This window comes from Euprymna scolopes, chromosome 6, assembly GCF_053919585.1.
Source record: "Euprymna scolopes isolate OS-2025 chromosome 6, ASM5391958v1, whole genome shotgun sequence".
NCBI lineage: Eukaryota > Metazoa > Mollusca > Cephalopoda > Sepiida > Sepiolidae > Euprymna > Euprymna scolopes.
The window spans coordinates 107,157,911-107,182,885 of NC_136487.1; the positions used below are offsets into that span (position 1 = coordinate 107,157,911).

The 24,975-nt window shown below is 26.0% G+C and overlaps 1 protein-coding gene and 1 long non-coding RNA gene across 5 annotated transcripts in view; one reads left to right on the forward strand and one right to left on the reverse strand.

Annotated features, from left to right (window-relative positions):
- Nucleotides 1–24,975, reverse strand: part of LOC145277842 (uncharacterized) — a 311,077-nt gene that overhangs the window by 196,997 nt on the left and 89,105 nt on the right. The window contains exon 2 of one of the 3 annotated variants that reach the window (XR_013868217.1): nt 13,026–13,242. The exons of the other annotated variants lie outside the window; for them this stretch is intronic. This is a non-coding gene — a long non-coding RNA (uncharacterized LOC145277842). Of the gene's footprint in view, nt 1–13,025; nt 13,243–24,975 lie in introns of those variants that run through there. 3 annotated transcript variants of the gene reach the window in all.
- The window catches only part of LOC145277839 (inosine-5'-monophosphate dehydrogenase 1b-like), a 244,994-nt gene that overhangs the window by 53,490 nt on the left and 166,529 nt on the right, over nt 1–24,975 (forward strand). The gene's annotated exons all lie outside the window — the stretch shown is intronic.

Here is a 24,975-nt window from a genome sequence, read left to right on the forward strand (position 1 = left end):
GCAATGTTCACTTTTCACACCTAAAAAATGAAGGCCAAAATTGAATAAGAAATAATTGGCAAGCAAAAGAGTGAGTTAATTTGTCTTCCTTTCCAATATAATTAATATTAGTATCATTTATAACAAAATTTGCTGATAAATCGACATTGGAAAATCTATTAATCAGCCAATTAATCTGTAATTAGCCGATTATCAAAGGCTGATTTATTGGTAATTGGTAATCTGTCAATTTGATAATAGGTACATCCCTACTGAAAACTGCATAAGTATTAAACAGTAGGTAAAAATAATATACACACACACACATCTAGATATGTAGTGTGATAAAGAGAGAAAAGCAGACAGGTAGGTGGAGAGGTATTGTATACAGATATACCAAAATTCTTTTGATTTCATATTTTATTTGAAAATAATTGGACTTGAATCAAAAACACATCATGTTTTCAGTTTTATACTTTCTATCTAAACAATTCCAATATTTGTTAAATTGACATTTTAAAATATAATTCATAAAAAAAATCAGATGTACACATTTGAGGTTTTAAGGGGATTCTGCCCCCATGGCTCGCTTAAAGGTTGGTACATATAGATACTTGGCGCAAAGAGGATAATGCAGAAATTCAAGACTACTTCCATTGTCTTCTCCATAAAATTTTGTACAAATGATTTAAGTTTCATAAAAACTGTATATATTTAAAGTTTTAATGAGGATTATATATATTTATATATTTAAAGTTTTAATGAGGATTATATATATTTATATATTTAAAGTTTTAATGAGGATTATATATATTTATATATTTAAAGTTTTAATGAGGGTTATATATATTTATATATTTAAAGTTTTAATGAGGGTTATATATATTTATATATTTAAAGTTTTAATGAGGATTATATATATTTATATATTTAAAGTTTTAATGAGGATTATATATATTTATATATTTAAAGTTTTAATGAGGATTATATATATTTATATATTTAAAGTTTTAATGAGGATTATATATATTTATATATTTAAAGTTTTAATGAGGATTATATATATTTATATATTTAAAGTTTTAATGAGGATTATATATATTTATATATTTAAAGTTTTAATGAGGATTATATATATTTATATATTTAAAGTTTTAATGAGGATTATATATATTTATATATTTAAAGTTTTAATGAGGATTATATATATTTATATATTTAAAGTTTTAATGAGGATTATATATATTTATATATTTAAAGTTTTAATGAGGATTATATATATTTATATATTTAAAGTTTTAATGAGGATTATATATATTTATATATTTAAAGTTTTAATGAGGATTATATATATTTATATATTTAAAGTTTTAATGAGGATTATATATATTTATATATTTAAAGTTTTAATGAGGATTATAAATATTTATATATTTAAAGTTTTAATGAGGATTATATATATTTATATATTTAAAGTTTTAATGAGGATTATAAATATTTATATATTTAAAGTTTTAATGAGGATTATATATATTTATATATTTAAAGTTTTAATGAGGATTATATATATTTATATATTTAAAGTTTTAATGAGGATTATATATATTTATATATTTAAAGTTTTAATGAGGATTATATATATTTATATATTTAAAGTTTTAATGAGGATTATATATATTTATATATTTAAAGTTTTAATGAGGATTATATATATTTATATATTTAAAGTTTTAATGAGGATTATAAATATTTATATATTTAAAGTTTTAATGAGGATTATATATATTTATATATTTAAAGTTTTAATGAGGATTATATATATTTATATATTTAAAGTTTTAATGAGGATTATAAATATTTATATATTTAAAGTTTTAATGAGGATTATATATATTTATATATTTAAAGTTTTAATGAGGATTATATATATTTATATATTTAAAGTTTTAATGAGGATTATATATATTTATATATTTAAAGTTTTAATGAGGATTATAAATATTTATATATTTAAAGTTTTAATGAGGATTATAAATATTTATATATTTAAAGTTTTAATGAGGATTATATATATTTATATATTTAAAGTTTTAATGAGGGTTATATATATTTATATATTTAAAGTTTTAATGAGGGTTATATATATTTATATATTTAAAGTTTTAATGAGGATTATATATATTTATATATTTAAAGTTTTAATGAGGATTATATATATTTATATATTTAAAGTTTTAATGAGGATTATATATATTTATATATTTAAAGTTTTAATGAGGATTATATATATTTATATATTTAAAGTTTTAATGAGGATTATATATATTTATATATTTAAAGTTTTAATGAGGATTATATATATTTATATATTTAAAGTTTTAATGAGGATTATATATATTTATATATTTAAAGTTTTAATGAGGATTATATATATTTATATATTTAAAGTTTTAATGAGGATTATATATATTTATATATTTAAAGTTTTAATGAGGATTATATATATTTATATATTTAAAGTTTTAATGAGGATTATATATATTTATATATTTAAAGTTTTAATGAGGATTATATATATTTATATATTTAAAGTTTTAATGAGGGTTATATATATTTATATATTTAAAGTTTTAATGAGGGTTATATATATTTATATATTTAAAGTTTTAATGAGGATTATATATATTTATATATTTAAAGTTTTAATGAGGGTTATATATATTTATATATTTAAAGTTTTAATGAGGATTATATATATTTATATATTTAAAGTTTTAATGAGGATTATATATATTTATATATTTAAAGTTTTAATGAGGATTATATATATTTATATATTTAAAGTTTTAATGAGGATTATAAATATTTATATATTTAAAGTTTTAATGAGGATTATATATATTTATATATTTAAAGTTTTAATGAGGATTATAAATATTTATATATTTAAAGTTTTAATGAGGATTATATATATTTATATATTTAAAGTTTTAATGAGGATTATATATATTTATATATTTAAAGTTTTAATGAGGATTATATATATTTATATATTTAAAGTTTTAATGAGGATTATATATATTTATATATTTAAAGTTTTAATGAGGATTATATATATTTATATATTTAAAGTTTTAATGAGGATTATATATATTTATATATTTAAAGTTTTAATGAGGATTATAAATATTTATATATTTAAAGTTTTAATGAGGATTATATATATTTATATATTTAAAGTTTTAATGAGGATTATATATATTTATATATTTAAAGTTTTAATGAGGATTATAAATATTTATATATTTAAAGTTTTAATGAGGATTATATATATTTATATATTTAAAGTTTTAATGAGGATTATATATATTTATATATTTAAAGTTTTAATGAGGATTATATATATTTATATATTTAAAGTTTTAATGAGGATTATATATATTTATATATTTAAAGTTTTAATGAGGATTATATATATTTATATATTTAAAGTTTTAATGAGGATTATATATATTTATATATTTAAAGTTTTAATGAGGATTATAAATATTTATATATTTAAAGTTTTAATGAGGGTTATATATATATTTATATATTTAAAGTTTTAATGAGGATTATATATATTTATATATTTAAAGTCTTAATGAGGATTATATATATTTATATATTTAAAGTTTTAATGAGGGTTATATATATATTTATATATTTAAAGTTTTAATGAGGATTATAAATATTTATATATTTAAAGTTTTAATGAGGGTTATATATATATTTATATATTTAAAGTTTTAATCAGGATTATATATATTTATATATTTAAAGTTTTAATGAGGGTTATATATATATTTATATATTTAAAGTTTTAATGAGGATTATAAATATTTATATATTTAAAGTTTTAATGAGGGTTATATATATATTTATATATTTAAAGTTTTAATGAGGATTATATATATTTATATATTTAAAGTTTTAATGAGGATTATAAATATTTATATATTTAAAGTTTTAATGAGGGTTATATATATATTTATATATTTAAAGTTTTAATGAGGATTATATATATTTATATATTTAAAGTTTTAATGAGGGTTATATATATATTTATATATTTAAAGTTTTAATGAGGATTATATATATTTATATATTTAAAGTTTTAATGAGGATTATATATATTTATATATTTAAAGTTTTAATGAGGATTATAAATATTTATATATTTAAAGTTTTAATGAGGATTATATATATTTATATATTTAAAGTTTTAATGAGGATTATATATATTTATATATTTAAAGTTTTAATGAGGATTATATATATTTATATATTTAAAGTTTTAATGAGGATTATATATATTTATATATTTAAAGTTTTAATGAGGATTATATATATTTATATATTTAAAGTTTTAATGAGGATTATATATATTTATATATTTAAAGTTTTAATGAGGATTATAAATATTTATATATTTAAAGTTTTAATGAGGATTATATATATTTATATATTTAAAGTTTTAATGAGGATTATATATATTTATATATTTAAAGTTTTAATGAGGATTATAAATATTTATATATTTAAAGTTTTAATGAGGATTATATATATTTATATATTTAAAGTTTTAATGAGGATTATATATATTTATATATTTAAAGTTTTAATGAGGGTTATATATATTTATATATTTAAAGTTTTAATGAGGGTTATATATATTTATATATTTAAAGTTTTAATGAGGATTATATATATTTATATATTTAAAGTTTTAATGAGGATTATATATATTTATATATTTAAAGTTTTAATGAGGATTATATATATTTATATATTTAAAGTTTTAATGAGGATTATATATATTTATATATTTAAAGTTTTAATGAGGATTATATATATTTATATATTTAAAGTTTTAATGAGGATTATATATATTTATATATTTAAAGTTTTAATGAGGATTATATATATTTATATATTTAAAGTTTTAATGAGGATTATATATATTTATATATTTAAAGTTTTAATGAGGATTATATATATTTATATATTTAAAGTTTTAATGAGGATTATATATATTTATATATTTAAAGTTTTAATGAGGATTATATATATTTATATATTTAAAGTTTTAATGAGGGTTATATATATTTATATATTTAAAGTTTTAATGAGGGTTATATATATTTATATATTTAAAGTTTTAATGAGGATTATATATATTTATATATTTAAAGTTTTAATGAGGATTATATATATTTATATATTTAAAGTTTTAATGAGGATTATATATATTTATATATTTAAAGTTTTAATGAGGATTATAAATATTTATATATTTAAAGTTTTAATGAGGATTATATATATTTATATATTTAAAGTTTTAATGAGGATTATAAATATTTATATATTTAAAGTTTTAATGAGGATTATATATATTTATATATTTAAAGTTTTAATGAGGATTATATATATTTATATATTTAAAGTTTTAATGAGGATTATATATATTTATATATTTAAAGTTTTAATGAGGATTATATATATTTATATATTTAAAGTTTTAATGAGGATTATATATATTTATATATTTAAAGTTTTAATGAGGATTATATATATTTATATATTTAAAGTTTTAATGAGGATTATATATATTTATATATTTAAAGTTTTAATGAGGATTATATATATTTATATATTTAAAGTTTTAATGAGGATTATATATATTTATATATTTAAAGTTTTAATGAGGATTATATATATTTATATATTTAAAGTTTTAATGAGGATTATAAATATTTATATATTTAAAGTTTTAATGAGGATTATATATATTTATATATTTAAAGTTTTAATGAGGATTATATATATTTATATATTTAAAGTTTTAATGAGGATTATATATATTTATATATTTAAAGTTTTAATGAGGATTATATATATTTATATATTTAAAGTTTTAATGAGGATTATATATATTTATATATTTAAAGTTTTAATGAGGATTATAAATATTTATATATTTAAAGTTTTAATGAGGGTTATATATATATTTATATATTTAAAGTTTTAATGAGGATTATATATATTTATATATTTAAAGTTTTAATGAGGATTATATATATTTATATATTTAAAGTTTTAATGAGGATTATATATATTTATATATTTAAAGTTTTAATGAGGATTATAAATATTTATATATTTAAAGTTTTAATGAGGATTATATATATTTATATATTTAAAGTTTTAATGAGGATTATATATATTTATATATTTAAAGTTTTAATGAGGATTATATATATTTATATATTTAAAGTTTTAATGAGGATTATATATATTTATATATTTAAAGTTTTAATGAGGATTATATATATTTATATATTTAAAGTTTTAATGAGGATTATATATATTTATATATTTAAAGTTTTAATGAGGATTATAAATATTTATATATTTAAAGTTTTAATGAGGGTTATATATATATTTATATATTTAAAGTTTTAATGAGGATTATATATATTTATATATTTAAAGTTTTAATGAGGATTATATATATATTTATATATTTAAAGTTTTAATGAGGATTATATATATTTATATATTTAAAGTTTTAATGAGGATTATATATATATTTATATATTTAAAGTTTTAATGAGGATTATATATATTTATATATTTAAAGTTTTAATGAGGATTATATATATATTTATATATTTAAAGTTTTAATGAGGATTATATATATTTATATATTTAAAGTTTTAATGAGGATTATATATATTTATATATTTAAAGTTTTAATGAGGATTATAAATATTTATATATTTAAAGTTTTAATGAGGGTTATATATATATTTATATATTTAAAGTTTTAATGAGGATTATATATATTTATATATTTAAAGTTTTAATGAGGATTATAAATATTTATATATTTAAAGTTTTAATGAGGATTATATATATTTATATATTTAAAGTTTTAATGAGGATTATAAATACTTATATATTTAAAGTTTTAATGAGGATTATAAATATTTATATATTTAAAGTTTTAATGAGGATTATATATATTTATATATTTAAAGTTTTAATGAGGATTATATATATTTAAATATTTAAAGTTTTAATGAGGATTATATATATTTAAAGTTTTAATGAGGATTATATATATTTAAATATTTAATGAGGATTATAAATATTTAAAGTTTTAATGAGGATTATGCCTTCATTGCCCTCTTACAGATGCACTTCGAGTACACTTCCATTGACTTTCTCAGTAAATTTTACATAAAAATACATTTCTACATTTTATTTAGATTCTCTAACCTTTCTTTTTATAGGTAATACACAAACATCACATGCATTGAGTTTTATATAAATGTGATTGCCTGAAAAAATAAACCAGATAATGTTTCCAAATTTTTTAGATGAGGATAGATTATTTGGATTGCTGTTCTCATCTTGTACTCTTCTACATTCTTCACTACTCTTGTCAGAACAGGAATCTATATGTCGGAAAAAAAAAATTAGTAATAATTAGTAAAACTACATTGAAATGAATAAGTTAAGAGTTCCCAAAATCATTACTAGAATTGTCCACATGGACCCATCGATACGTTGCTAAGTAATAATTAATTCTGAGAGACTGTTTTTAGAAGTTCATGGTTCAATCATAAGTGCAGGTGATACTAAAAATATAATTAATAATTACTAAGTTTTATTTTTGGCAGAATAAAAGCAATCAACCCCATGAATTAAATAAAGGCTCTGTTCAAAATAATAATTGCCAAGTTTGTACCTGATAAAGATCAGTGATTACATCAGCCAAAAATAATATTAGAGATGAAAACGTCATTTGAGTAATAGAAATAATACAAAAATAATATCAGAGATGAAAACGTCATTTGAATAATAGAAATAATACAAAAATAATATCAGAGATGAAAACGTCATTTGAATAATAGAAATAATACAAAAATAATATCAGAGATGAAAACGTCATTTGAATAATAGAAATAATACAAAAATAATATCAGAGATGAAAACGTCATTTGAATAATAGAAATAATACAAAAATAATATCAGAGATGAAAACGTCATTTGAATAATAGAAAAAATACAAAAATAATATCAGAGATGAAAACGTCATTTGAATAATAGAAATAATACAAAAATAATATCAGAGATGAAAACGTCATTTTAATAATAGAAATAATACAAAAATGATATCAGAGATGAAAACGTCATTTGAATAATAGAAATAATACAAAAATAATATCAGAGATGAAAACGTCATTTGAATAATAGAAATAATACAAAAATAATATCAGAGATGAAAACGTCATTTGAATAATAGAAATAATACAAAAATAATATCAGAGATGAAAACGTCATTTGAATAATAGAAATAATACAAAAATAATATCAGAGATGAAAACGTCATTTGAATAATAGAAATAATACAAAAATAATATCAGAGATGAAAACGTCATTTGAATAATAGAAATAATACAAAAATAATATCAGAGATGAAAACGTCATTTGAATAATAGAAATAATACAAAAATAATATCAGAGATGAAAACGTCATTTGAATAATAGAAAAAATACAAAAATAATATCAGAGATGAAAACGTCATTTGAATAATAGAAATAATACAAAAATAATATCAGAGATGAAAACGTCATTTTAATAATAGAAATAATACAAAAATGATATCAGAGATGAAAACGTCATTTGAATAATAGAAATAATACAAAAATAATATCAGAGATGAAAACGTCATTTGAATAATAGAAATAATACAAAAATAATATCAGAGATGAAAACGTCATTTGAATAATAGAAATAATACAAAAATAATATCAGAGATGAAAACGTCATTTGAATAATAGAAATAATACAAAAATAATATCAGAGATGAAAACGTCATTTGAATAATAGAAATAATACAAAAATGATATCAGAGATGAAAACGTCATTTGAATAATAGAAATAATACAAAAATGATATCAGAGATGAAAACGTCATTTGAATAATAGAAATAATACAAAAATGATATCAGAGATGAAAACGTCATTTGAATAATAGAAATAATACAAAAATGATATCAGAGATGAAAACGTCATTTGAATAATAGAAATAATACAAAAATAATATCAGAGATGAAAACGTCATTTGAATAATAGAAATAATACAAAAATGATATCAGAGATGAAAACGTCATTTGAATAATAGAAATAATACAAAAATGATATCAGAGATGAAAACGTCATTTGAATAATAGAAATAATACAAAAATAATATCAGAGATGAAAACGTCATTTGAATAATAGAAATAATACAAAAATGATATCAGAGATGAAAACGTCATTTGAATAATAGAAATAATACAAAAATGATATCAGAGATGAAAACGTCATTTGAATAATAGAAATAATACAAAAATGATATCAGAGATGAAAACGTCATTTGAATAATAGAAATAATACAAAAATAATATCAGAGATGAAAACGTCATTTGAATAATAGAAATAATACAAAAATAATATCAGAGATGAAAACGTCATTTGAATAATAGAAATAATACAAAAATAATATCAGAGATGAAAACGTCATTTGAATAATAGAAATAATACAAAAATAATATCAGAGATGAAAACGTCATTTGAATAATAGAAATAATACAAAAATAATATCAGAGATGAAAACGTCATTTGAATAATAGAAATAATACAAAAATAATATCAGAGATGAGAACGTCATTTGAATAATAGAAATAATACAAAAATAATATCAGAGATGAGAACGTCATTTGAATAATAGAAATAATACAAAAATAATATCAGAGATGAAAACGTCATTTGAATAATAGAAATAATACAAAAATAATATCAGAGATGAAAACGTCATTTGAATAATAGAAATAATACAAAAATAATATCAGAGATGAAAACGTCATTTGAATAATAGAAATAATACAAAAATAATATCAGAGATGAAAACGTCATTTGAATAATAGAAATAATACAAAAATAATATCAGAGATGAAAACGTCATTTGAATAATAGAAATAATACAAAAATGATATCAGAGATGAAAACGTCATTTGAATAATAGAAATAATACAAAAATGATATCAGAGATGAAAACGTCATTTGAATAATAGAAATAATACAAAAATGATATCAGAGATGAAAACGTCATTTGAATAATAGAAATAATACAAAAATGATATCAGAGATGAAAACGTCATTTGAATAATAGAAATAATACAAAAATGATATCAGAGATGAAAACGTCATTTGAATAATAGAAATAATACAAAAATGATATCAGAGATGAAAACGTCATTTGAATAATAGAAATAATACAAAAATGATATCAGAGATAAAAACGTCATTTGAATAATAGAAATAATACAAAAATGATATCAGAGATGAAAACGTCATTTGAATAATAGAAATAATACAAAAATAATATCAGAGATGAAAACGTCATTTGAATAATAGAAATAATACAAAAATAATATCAGAGATGAAAACGTCATTTGAATAATAGAAATAATACAAAAATGATATCAGAGATGAAAACGTCATTTGAATAATAGAAATAATACAAAAATAATATCAGAGATGAGAACGTCATTTGAATAATAGAAATAATACAAAAATAATATCAGAGATGAAAACGTCATTTGAATAATAGAAATAATACAAAAATGATATCAGAGATGAAAACGTCATTTGAATAATAGAAATAATACAAAAATGATATCAGAGATGAAAACGTCATTTGAATAATAGAAATAATACAAAAATAATATCAGAGATGAAAACGTCATTTGAATAATAGAAATAATACAAAAATAATATCAGAGATGAAAACGTCATTTGTAATAATAGAAATAATACAAAAATGATATCAGAGATGAAAACGTCATTTGAATAATAGAAATAATACAAAAATGATATCAGAGATGAAAACGTCATTTGAATAATAGAAATAATACAAAAATAATATCAGAGATGAAAACGTCATTTGAATAATAGAAATAATACAAAAATGATATCAGAGATGAAAACGTCATTTGAATAATAGAAATAATACAAAAATAATATCAGAGATGAGAACGTCATTTGAATAATAGAAATAATACAAAAATAATATCAGAGATGAAAACGTCATTTGAATAATAGAAATAATACAAAAATGATATCAGAGATGAAAACGTCATTTGAATAATAGAAATAATACAAAAATGATATCAGAGATGAAAACGTCATTTGAATAATAGAAATAATACAAAAATAATATCAGAGATGAAAACGTCATTTGAATAATAGAAATAATACAAAAATAATATCAGAGATGAAAACGTCATTTGTAATAATAGAAATAATACAAAAATGATATCAGAGATGAAAACGTCATTTGAATAATAGAAATAATACAAAAATAATATCAGAGATGAGAACGTCATTTGAATAATAGAAATAATACAAAAATAATATCAGATGAAAACGTCATTTGAATAATAGAAATAATACAAAAATAATATCAGAGATGAAAACGTCATTTGAATAATAGAAATAATACAAAAATAATATCAGAGATGAAAACGTCATTTGAATAATAGAAATAATACAAAAATGATATCAGAGATGAAAACGTCATTTGAATAATAGAAATAATACAAAAATGATATCAGAGATGAAAACGTCATGTGAATAATAGAAATAATACAAAAATGATATCAGAGATGAAAACGTCATTTGAATAATAGAAATAATACAAAAATAATATCAGAGATGAAAACGTCATTTGAATAATAGAAATAATACAAAAATGATATCAGAGATGAAAACGTCATTTGAATAATAGAAATAATACAAAAATGATATCAGAGATGAAAACGTCATTTGAATAATAGAAATAATACAAAAATAATATCAGAGATGAAAACGTCATTTGAATAATAGAAATAATACAAAAATAATATCAGAGATGAAAACGTCATTTGAATAATAGAAATAATACAAAAATAATATTAGAGATGAAAACGTCATTTGAATAATAGAAATAATACAAAAATAATTATCATCAGTTTCATAGTAGTAAACATACAATAGCTGAATCAATTATTTCAATTTTAAAATCTGTTGTTTTTTTTTTATATATTTCACCTCCTTATTTGTCTTCATTTTTTTTTCCTGTTCACTTTTTTCCATGTACATTACCTTATCTAATGATAGCTCAGAAACATTAAGTCCATTTTTTTTGTTGTAAATAAATTCATGTTTCAACAAAAATGTTTTTCTAAATATTTTATGTCCTACATTTTTTTCTCTACTCATTAAGAAAGCTTAATTCAAAAGAAGCAAAAATAGCACAGGATATTGAATTACATAAAACAATGTAATAGAAAAAGTGTGGACTTGCTTCAGCTGCTCAACCATTCCAGGCAAATATTTGTACGATGTCAATGTTGCAAATGATTAATACCTGATGGCTTTTCTATTGAACTGCTAGACTTTCTTATAAGTTAATAGACAATAATGCTGATAATGAGATGTAGATGTTGCTTGTAAATATTCTTATTAGAATGACTACATAACATACTTTTTTGCTATTTATATATTTTCTATTTTTTATTTAAAGTTAACTTTTACTTTTAGTTTGGGTGAAATGGTTTAATTGTATATGTTAATTTGTAAGAAATTTAATTCTCACAAACTCAATGCTCCCTGGCAGAGGCAAAATAAATCCACAAATTACAAAAGCTATACCTTCAAACTCAAAATTTATTCAATAATAGCAGCAAAGAAAATTCATTGGTTCTGGTACAGTCCATTGCGAAACGGTGGAGAAGTTTTGCCTTTCTAAACAGAGAGCCAATAGTTAAACTCCTTTTGGTGGAGTGGTAGTTCAAATTTTCCTCAAAAGGATCTATGATAATTCATGGTGTTCTCTGCAAGAATGTTGGCGCCTATAATTAGGCATAAAGCGAGTCGCTTGGGACTCGAATTGAAATGAGTTCCAATATTTGGTAAATATAAACATGAAGAAAAGTTCAAAGGATGCCATTCTGTAATTAGGATATCTTCGGCAATATAAAGGTATCTCTGCTTGTAGAGATGTAAGTCCTTTGTTCACCAACAGTTTGGTGAAATAACATGAAGGAATAGTGGTGGCTCCATTCCTGGTAAGGCCTTTCCTGGGAGCCCCACTTGGGAATCCTTTTCCTGCCGAGAGATTCGCATGGACTGAAAAATAAAATCATGGTATAAAAAAAGGGCGCCAAGCAATTCACTTGATTCATTCAAACTAACCAATCACAGACCGCCTACTAGAACTGTGTAGGCAGCTTAAACAAGAAACATGGCGGCTGTAAATGGAATTTGTCGCAACATTTTTAGTCTACAAAGATGTTTTAGTTGCATGTGCTTCAATTTGTATTTTGGTAAAAAAAAATAGTTTGCTTCTATGTGATTTTTTTTTTCTTGTTTGGCTGAAATGGTTAGGTTGTATGTTCTCCCATTTCTTATTTTGAAAATATTGGTGATCAATGTTCTGTATGTAAGAGTAAGTTGGTTGAATCTGTGATAAATCAACAAGTTGTACATGCATTGTTAATGAAGGTAAGTGTCGGGAGAGCTCAATTTGTCTACAAGTTAATATCTGATAACTCGTAGCTTATATGGGACAAATTAAAGAGATCATCAGAAAACTATTATGGGGTGATTTCCAATCATAATGCCTGTATAGTCGAGTTAATTAATGTCAGACAGGATAGAACAGAGGGAAATCCAAGACTACACATGATGAGTAGTATACTTGTTCAAGAGAACATATATATACTCAAGTACTTGTATTTTTCATAGCGGCCTGAACATGGTGATATTGAAGCTCAAACCTTTTAGCTGGCTTAATAAAAAAGCATATTAAATGCATGAACTCATAAAACAGTGCCCATGTCAAACATATTTCATATAAAGAAATTGGTTAATTTAGCAGTTAATGAAATGATGCAGGCAGATGTTATTGAGGTCTCAAAGAGTTTCCTAATAGTTTTAGTAGAAAAAAAACAAAAAAACAAAAATGTTATTTAAAAAAAAATGCAGTTTTTAATGAATTCTGGCATAGTACAGCAAGTACTTTTGTAAGTTAGATTTAAAATCTGGATACTTGGCAGATGAAACTTTATGATGATAATAAAAATGTATTTACTCCAATTAACATTTATTAGAAATTTTCTAATATGAACCGCCCCCTTAAGTAATGACACCTATCAAATCCCCAATACTAACTATTACTACAATACTATCCCACTGATTAGTGTACACACAATAACCCTTATCCCCGAGTGGCTCCTGGGCCTTGATAAGTGGTGACACCCATGTAAAAAAAAAAATATTGCAGAATTACTGATTAATGAGGAAGTATGCACATTAGTACTTGCTTATGCCAATTCAAGGATGATGGACTTTATAGTAATGCCTCCATTTATTCAATTAGTGCATGCTTGTCCCAACAGGTTATGATTAAAGGGAGAATAAAGAAACAGAATAATTTATTTTTTATCTCATAAGTTGAATGATACACAGACATATATAGAAAAACAGTTTATGCTATACACTATCCTCATCACAAACAAAACCTTACTTGTATAAAGTAATATTCAGTCATCTGATTATAGATCTCTTAGAGCATTTAATCAATCCATCCATATAAAATAAGAAACTACAAACAGGCTTTGAGTATGTCTGGTTATAATCGCAGCATCCAATGCCTTAGATGTAAAGGTTTGCACAGATCTCGTCATGTGTTGTCGATGCACAGGGGACAGTAGATATAAACAATAGAAATTACATGGTGCAATAAATTAAAATCTTTTCAAACTGAAAGAATTCACATCCTACAAAAATGCAGACAACTCATCAGTAACAGGAATGGACATAATTAGAAAGCAACAAACGAATCTAATAAAATATTTTTAGAGCTGAATAACAGAATCAAAAAATGGTAGGTCAACCAAAATCGAACAAAAGAAATATAAAGTAATGTGTGTCAGTCGGACTATGCAGCTCAGTAAAAATAAAAGTGTAATTGTGTAATATCCTGATGACAATGGTCAGATGGGTGTGAGGAAAATGTTCAAATATTTCTGGCCGTGTTTGCTTAAATGTATTTTGTAAGTAAAGGTATTCTGTGCCAAACTAGAAACTTGAGAATGCAGCAACCTAATATGTAGAAGTGGAATTTACTGCCCTGCCCTTTCTTTCAGCTTGCTTCATAAATATCTCTAAACGTTTCTAAAAATTAATCCTTGTAATCAATACATAGTTACATTCAAAAATAGTTTGATACTTTTTCTATTCCTAACAAGAAACTTCTAAACAATACTGCAATTTTTCCCAGATTTGGAGCACCATTTAAGTTTAAAACAGGGGTTCATGCTGAGGTCAACCTATTTGAGAAAAATGATGTTCTTAAATGGTCTCCAGATAAATCCTTTCGATTTTGGTCTAGCTGTTATCTCTAGTGAATGTCATGATGGTTATTCTGGATGATCGATTGAGGATGACTGAGATCAATAGGGGATGTTTAGGATTTCCTGTAGAAGGTGCATATATTCCAAGAGATAGAAATAAGAAAGCAGTTAGAGCCGGCCCACTGAGCATGAGATAAAGTTTGTTTTTTTTATCTAAGGGATGACAGTCAGTTGGATCTGTGTATCCCTCTAAGCAAGTTGAGTATTTGGAGCTCTTAACTATAAAGAATTGCGTTCATTAGGTTTGTTTTGATTTGGTTTCAACTGTAAGTTTGTTCACAAAACGAATATTATTTTGATTGCCAAAAAAAAAAAAAAATAAAAATAAAAACTACCTGTTAATTGTTTTTAAATTGGAATGGTAGTTTTATTTGGAGGAAGAATTCCTTTGTTGCAGCACTGAATCCACCAACTTTGAACCGGTGCAACAAGTGGAATAATCATGCAAATGTACAGACTGCACATTTGCATGAAAACTCAGATGAATCTCATTTCCCATTGCTGAAGGATCATATCATGACACAAAGTAAATGAATATCTTGATCATAAATGGAGATGATTAAGGAGGAGGGTGCATCTGAGTCAACGAAATTGAATGAATCACCTAGTAGCAAAGTAAACTATGATGTCCAGGACAAAACAGAATTGATGAATGTATATATGGTTTGGTACATAACTAATGTTAGCATCGATCAATAAAACAAAAACAACAATTAAAGTCTTATTGTCAGATAAAACTTATCAACTCCCATAGTTTGTATATAAACAGTAAGTGTATTGCTTTTGGCATATGATGAATTTATAACCATCTCCATTTATGATTAAGATACTTTTATCTGCCATTTGTCTCATGACACGATCCTTCATCAATAGGAAATTAAGTCCATATGATGTATTAGTATTGCTTTTCAATTTTTTAGCTTTATAATTTTATGTTCTAATTTTCAGATTATCACTATTCATGGCAGTAAGTATATATAATATATACATACACACACATCTATATATATATATATATATATATATATATATATATACATACACACACATTTATATATATATATATATATATATATATATATATATATATATATATATATATATTCTGTTGAACTGTTAATTTTAAGCTTTTCTGTAATTTTGCTTTTGAAAGTTGTTCCCAAATATTCTTTGGAACAAGTGTTACTTCAATATCAGTTTCTGTTTTATATGCTTATCTCATTCAATTTAATTTCAATAAATTCATTTTCTTTATTTATAATGAAAAAATTCTATTCTTTTAAGATTTTATTAATTACATGCAGCTCAAAAATTATTTTCTTTCTACATTCATTGCATATCTGTCTGCATGCATCTACTTTCTGATGGTTGCACACCTTGCACGGTGTATGCCTGCTTATGTTAATTTCTTATTAGGCTAATCTTATTACACAAACAAAAAACAAATTTACAATCATTTTATGATCTGAAGAGGTTGATATGCCATAGTGACCTACTTCTCATTGCTGACAGACATAGACTTATGAACAAGCTAACAAGTGATAGGATTTTTCCTAAAAAGATTCTGCAGCTACGTGTGGCTGCTTAGTTGATAAGGAAACAATGTGTTAACTGTTGCTCACAGACCTTTCCTGCACGTATTCTCTTTTATATTTGTCATTCAATAAATTTAAAACAAAAGTAATAGTCAAAACATTTCTATTCATAGTTTTTATTTTATTTTATGAATGAAAACTAATAGTTTTAAAATCATGTGTATTGGTTTTGGTTTTGTTTTTGTTATAATTATTCATGAGATTTTATATTTTATCTACACATGAAAAACATTGACAGTATAACATTTTTCATGGGAGAGTTCTACTTTTCTTTCTTTTTTTATTTACATTATTTTTTTATTAGATAATTCAGTTTGAGTTTCACATGGTTATTATGGAAGCCTCTCTGGCATTTTTCATTTTCATTTATGAAATTAGAAATACTTTAAAGATTAAAAAAATTGAACGATTCTAAATTTTAATATAATTTGGGCACTTGTGCAAATTTTTGTTTTTTGGACAACTTTTTGTCTTCATTTTTTGAAGTAGACAATTCCAAACGTTTTGCATAACTAAATAAAATAATAATTATCTGAACATTTATTGAATTAAAATAAAACTACAAAAAATTTGAGAAATAATAGAAAATAAAATGCATTCTAATAAATAATACTATAAATTTTAAGGCATACATTTTTATATAATGACAACTTTCAGTAATTTCAGCATTTACTTAATTTTATTTTAATTCAATAAAATAATTGTTTTATTTTGCATTATTGTATTACTTTAATTTGTTTTGCTTTTGACTAAAAAACTGCACAAAGCTTTAACATTTTCAGATTGGATTTAAAAAAATTCTCTCCCCCTCAAAGGAATTTTTCAAAAATAAAAACATCTTTAAAAAATACAAACAAACAAAATCAGTAATGCATAAATGCTTTAATTTGTTTTGTCAGTAGTTTCTTAGTCTCCAAAATTATGTCTTTAAGAACAATAAATGGTCAATGAATCTAGTTAATCTAAATATTTTACAAATAGTGTCATCTAGGATTTGACTTTTAATTTTAATTAAAATATAAATATAAAAGCTCGGAAATATGGATATAAGCTTTCCCAAAATCTTGCATATTGCCTTAATACAGCTCCGACATGTGTGCTTTGAATTCAACTTTTTTTTAGGGGTTGATGCCAAAAACTCCACAGTGTCTTTTTTTTCACCAACTCCTTTTTCATTCTAAAGATGTAGTAATAAATACTGATATTTGCATCTAAAAAAAAAACAAAAAACAAAAAAAACAGTTTTAAGGCTCATAAAATATGTACTAGTCATGTGTTGAGTGCATTTTAGGTGGAATTGAGATAGTAAATGGGTTAAGAGTCAAAGGAGGAAATATAAACACGTGTGGACGGATAAAGAGAAGAACATTTTATTATGGGGCAAAAAAGGGATTGTGGGATTTTTATAATAAAGGGGAGACAACCACAGGAAGAATTCCAACACCCCCGCTTGCTCTTAGAATGTTATTGTGCATATTATATAAGAGCATCATATTTAAAGCACAAAAAGAAGTTCTTTGAATCTATCTAACTTTGCTCGGGTTGGGGGTTTCGTCAAAATGTCTGCTAGCATTGTAGGACAATAGATAATTTTTATGTCGCCATTGTTTAGGGCATCCCTGATGAAGTGGTATTTTATGTCTATATGCTTGCACCTCTGTCGGTGCACAGGGTCCCTGGAAAGTGCTATTGCACTCTGGTTATCTTTGAATATCTTAATCGGTCTGTAATTTTTGCATAGGTCCATTTCTGTGAGTAGTTGTAGGAGGTACATAACGTGAGTGGTCTTCGCTAACGCCACATACTCCGCTTCACATGGGGATAATGCTACCCTAGGTTGTCTTTTTGATTTCCATGAAATGGGTGGGCCGTTTTTTGTCAAACCGAAGCAGTACCCAGTCAGCGTCGCTGTATGCAATATGCAATTAGCTGAAGTTGGTCATTTATTTTTGTATAGCATAATTTTATTTTTGTATAGCATATTTTGTATAGCATAATTAATATCGCACAGTGCCCTTTATGTATCTCAGTACATGCTTGGCTGCAGTCCAATGCTGTTCGCACAGCTTGGATAAATACTGGGATAATTTTCCAACAATATAACTTCTATCTGGTCGCATACAGATTATCAAATAAATTAAGCTACCAACGACTTCACGGTATTTTCTGGGGTCTATCGTGTCATTGGAGTTATTGTCAGTTAAATCCAACTTCATGGTGTTGTTCTGGGCTTACAGTCGGGCATGTCGAACCTTTCCAGTATTTTTGTCGCATACCATTCCTGGCTCATTAATATTTTTTGGTTATGTTGAAATCTATTCCTAGGAAATGCCAGAGTTTTCCAAGGTCTTTCATCTCAAATTCAGACATCAGCATCTGCTTGGTAGTGTTTAGTGAATCATTATTATCAGCTGCAATAATTAAATCATCGACTCATGAGATGACAATGACTCGTTCTTTACTGCTGTGTCGTATGTAGACGCAGTAATCCACTTCATTCTGAGTGAAGCCATTTTTGGTGAGCTTGTAGAGTTTGGTTCCAGTTTCTGTCCGATTGTTTTAGGCCGTATAAGGATTTGTTTAACATACAGACTGGTTTCTCACCTGTTTTCCATTTTACTTCAAATCCTTCTGGTTGCTCCGTGTAATTTCATGGTCGATAGGGGCATGAAGATATGCTGTTTTGACGCCCATTTGATGTACGATAAATCGTATTGGGTAGCCATTTGCATTAATATGTGGATTGATGTGATGTCGGCTGTCGGTGAGAAAGTCTCTATATAATCTACTCCTTTGGTTTGATTATAGCCCCTTGCGACGAATCTTGCTTTGTATTTTGGAATTCCGTCAGGGTTTTCTTTAATTTTGTATATCCATCTGCCACTGATTGTTTTTTTTTTTGTTTTTTTTTTTTTTTTTTTTTAATTGCATTTTCACCCCAAACAAGGCACATTGCCACTTTGGTGTAGGGGCCTACTATCAGGGGCAACAACTACTGGGGTACTATGTAGGGATTTGGGCAGCAAGATGTCGGTTCACGTTGCACTTGAACTTCTGCGCGTCAGTAGAGTTGGGGAAGCAGGGACCTGGAATGGAATTTCAAAGTCTAGCGGTTCTGGGGAAGAAACTACTGGAGTTGAAAGATCTTTTACATCTAGGGATCTCTGCAGTGTGGGCGTGGGATTTTGCAGCCTGTCGGGTCTGTCAAGGGTGTTCATGTTGTGGGGGCACAAGTGCTTACAGTTCGTTAGAGCATTCACCATTAAAATACTTGTAGAACAGGCCGAGGGATGCAACGTTTCGTCGATGGGACAGAGGCTGAAGCTTAGATGCCAGTTCAGGGCCTATCAGATTTGCGACTCTCTTTTGAACCTTGTCAAGAAGCGAGAGATTAGTAGGCGATGCACCAGTCCAAATATGACAGCAATACTCCATACATGGGCGAATGGTTGCCTTATAGAGGTACAGGATACTTTCGGGTGTTAGTAGTTTTCTAGCACGGTAGAGAGAGCCCACCTTTCTTGCAGCAGCCCTGGCAATGCCTTCAATGTAATTGTTCCAACTCATGTTTCTTGTGAGCGTTAGGCCAAGGAGTTTGAAAGATGTACTCTCAGATAAAGAGTCATTGGCCATTGCTATAGGTGGTAGAGAAGGTTTCTTGTAATTATTGAATGAAACTAGTTTAGTCTTGGCGGCATTGAATGTGACCATCCATTTTTGTCTCCATTCCACTACAGATTAAAGGTCATCTTCTAGTGTTTCTGCCATTTCTTTAGATATGTGTTCATTTGTTTTCCTGTCATACCTGTTATAGAGTGTGGTGTCATCAGCATATATACCCATCTCAGAGGCAATTTTGTCGGGGAGGTCCAAGGATAGACCCCTGGGGCACTCCCGCATTTATATCATATTGTTTAGATGTACGACTGTCAAGGACAACCTGGATTTTTCTCTTATCTAAGAAGGATTTAATTATGTTAAGTATTCTACCAGTGATACCGTATGATCTAATTTTCCTGAGGAGACCCTCATGCCATACCCTGTCAAAAGCCTTAGATATATCTAGAGCTACCGCTCTGCCCTTCCCCCGCTTTGTCCAGTGAATGGTATATACGTTCAGAGATTAGTTAGGATGTCTGCTGTGGAACGGGTTTGTCTAAATTCATATTGTTTGTCAGTCAGAAGTTTAGTATCTGTAAGGTGATGGACTAGAGCATGGTTAATTAAGGTCTCAAATATTTTGGCAAAAAGTGGGAGGAGGCTAATGGGGCGATAATTTAATGGGTCAGTTCTTTCGCCAGAATTCTTGAATACTGGTACAACAGAAGCAGTTTTCAACAGCCCGGAAAGCAAGATTCGTTAAGGCATTTGTTGTAGAGTTTGGAGAGAACTGGAGCTACTTCGGCTGAGCGCTTTTTTAATAGCACAGCTGGGATGAGATCGGGTCCACATGCTTTTGAAGTGTCAAGGTTTTTTATGATAGCATGCACCTGAGCAGGGGTGATTTTCAGATCGTCTAGCGTGGCGTCTGTCCGCATAGGAAATTCAGGTAGGAGGTGGTTGGAAGGGTCCAGTGTGGAGTTTGAGGCAAACCGACTGGCAAGCATATTAGCCTTTTCGGTTGCTGAGCAAACAACCTCGTGATTGTTGGTTAGTGGGGGAATTGTTGATTGCCCATTATTTACTACACTGCTGTAGATTTTCCAGAAGTCACGATTTCCTAGTTTTTGTGCTTCAATGCGTTTTTTAGTGGTTTCCGTAAATTCTCTCTTAGCTGTTGCTATTTCTTTCTTAACGTTACTTCTAGCTTCTATGTACTTCTGTCTGTTTGAACTGGACTTATGTCGGTTAAATCTGCGGTATGCATGCTGCCTTTGAGCAATGGCAGTTGCACAAGTCGAAGTAAACCATTGGGGAGAGTGGGGCTTGCTATAAAATTTCTGCATGGGAACATGTGCTTCGATTGCAGTTTTGAACCATTCAGTGGTCTTGTTTGCGCACTGTTCCACAGGAAGAGAAAAAATATTTCCCCATGGGGCATCTCTGATAAGATCTCTGATGGCTTCCCAGTCAGCCTTTTTATAATATTTTGTTGTTTTGAGCACTGGCTCTTCAGTTTAGGGCGATTTCAACCATTATCACTGCATGATCAGCGTTCCCAAGTGGGCTGTCGTTATACAATCATCAGGAACTGTGGTCAAAAACAGATCTAAAAGTGATGCGTGTTATTCTTCCTGATCAAGGAAACGGGTTGGAAATGTAACAATTTGTGATAGGGAGTGAGATATAGAGAAGCTATGAGTTGTGCTGCCCGCTGCATCTGTGTAAGTAGAAAATCCAAGCCAGTTTTTGTGGTGGACATTAAAGTCACCAAATACATGTACTTGTGCGCTAGTGTCGAGGGAGAGTGCTGTGTCTATACTGTCAGAGACTTTGATTGTTGTTTTAGGTAAAGATATTAGTTCATACACATCATTTTCTTTTAGGGAATTGATTTCCTCCTGCATTGCTTTGATCCAGTGGTGTGCCGCTGGGGAGGTTGTAGCTCCTTTATAGGTGTGTGGTACACCATGTGCGGCTTTGTAGCAGTAATCGACGTTGATTAATTTGTGGCCGCTCTCGTCTTGAACTGTTGTTACATAGTCCTCTAAGTAGCTGGGTACCTTGTGTTTCCGCTCAGGGTATCTCCGTGTATTGATATCCTCTTCCATGACGTTGGGTGGTTCATCAACACTAGATTGTTTTGGGTTTTCTGTCAGATGTCTCTCAGGAAAGTCCCCATCGTCATCATTTGGTGGAGAGGTTTGAGTGTGTTGTTCACTAGTGCTGTTGATAAATTTTACTTGTTTGTTTTTATACACTTTTCTGTTTTCTGGGTAGTAGATTAGGTATGCTGGACTGTTTCTGTCATATCCGATAAATATTCCTCTCTGGCATTTTGGGTCAAGTTTTCCTCCTTTTGTATTAGAGTAGGCATAGCATACCGAGCCGAAAATGGGCATTTTTGAGTGTAGTGTCGCCTTTATTCTTAATGAAATATACGAATACGGCACCAGAAAAATCATCGGTGAATGAGACAGCATAGCAGTTCCCGCTTAAATCTGCCGGGTCTATTGAACCGGCTAAGTCTGAATGTACTATGTATACCGGCTAAGTCTGAATGTACTATGTATACCGGTTGCCCGTTCATCAAGTTGTTTATTTCTGCTTTGGGAGAATTTCCCTTGAAGGCAGATGCCACAGGTTCTGTTGCTGGAGTTTTTATTTTCATTCCGTTGACTACAGCCGGAAGTTTTGCTATGTCGTCGTAGTTACAGTGGCCGAGTATTCTGTGCCATGTGTGGACGTCGTAGCATTGATGGCAGCTGTCTTCACCACTTTCATCCTCTACAGTCATTAGATAATATAATCTTTTGTGCATGTATTTTAAATTTGGTTCCATTTTTGTGCATTAGTTCATCTTCATTTTCTTTGAAGATGACCGTTGCTCCATTTTTGGTGGCGGTTTTCACAGAAAAAATATCTTGTGGATATGATCTGGGAAGTTGCTCCCGCATTGACTAGTAAGCCCATGGGGCTTCCATTTTGAATGCAAATGTGTTTTCTTCGGTGTCCGCTACCTTTTTCATAGTATCCCTTTGTTTATAGTGGCAGGACTTTCTTTTATGAGTAGTGCTTTTACAGTAGTTACACCACTGTTTTCGCCTGTTGTTGGGACACTCTTTGTATATATGCCCCTTCCCACTGCATGTAAAACATGAAATGTCTCGCTCATTGTTTCGCTCGTCACAGCTATCGTTTCCCATAGTGGTTCTTGAAAAAGATGTAAGAAATAACTCTCGGTTTTCCTTTTCTTGCATAGTGTTCATGTAATATTCCTATAATATTCCATTATCGGCAGCTTCTCTCATTATCAGAGATAGGCTTTTATCATCCAGAAACTGTACAAGCTCTGCATAAGAAATTTCTTGTAAATAATTTTTTGTAAACGATCTGCCATAATAAAAATAAATCTTTAATTTTCAAGAATTATCCTAACAATTTCCCAATCAATTATATAATCAAGAATGAAAAGTATGGCAACTTGGTCATTTTCAACAGCTACTTCTATAAATTTGATTTTTATCACACTTCCTGTTATAAGATAGTGTATGACTCGCAAAGTAATTTCCACCGAGTAAAGGCATGTCATGATGATAATGTATATTTTTTTAGTTTCTCAGTTAGAATTAAGAGAGCCAGATTTAAAATTTAAACTTGAATGAAATTTTGTAAACAAATGTAAAATAATATGAAAGGTGAATTTCATTTTATGGTATTATAAAGAAAAATTTCTTTGACTGTAAAAAGGAAAATCTTGGAGTGTCAGGTTAGCAGCTTATGAAGGCATCTAAATGAACACATTGTCTTGATTTCTAATACAGATAGCATTTGACATGGGTTTTTTTTAAGTGCAATCTTTTCTTTCTGCAACAGATACAGATGGAATGTGTGCTCAACCTGGAATTGAACAAGAATAATTAACTTAAAAGGTATAAAAAAAAAAAACTTTGATAGAAAAATTTTGAATAGGATATTTGGATTTAAATGTATTTTAGTAGAAAGAAAATGGTGCAGGGATATATTGAAACATTCAAAATAATTTGAGTTTTTTTTTTTTCAATATGAAACTTAGTTTACAAAATCAGTAGGCTATTAATCATGTTTTTCGGAACAATAAAATGTAATTTGATTGAATTCCTTTCTGAAAATAACTAAGAATATTTTTTTCAGGAGAATTCCATCTTTATCAGCACCAAATTTAGCTATTAATAATAATTTTATTATTTATACATTCTTTCATTTATTAC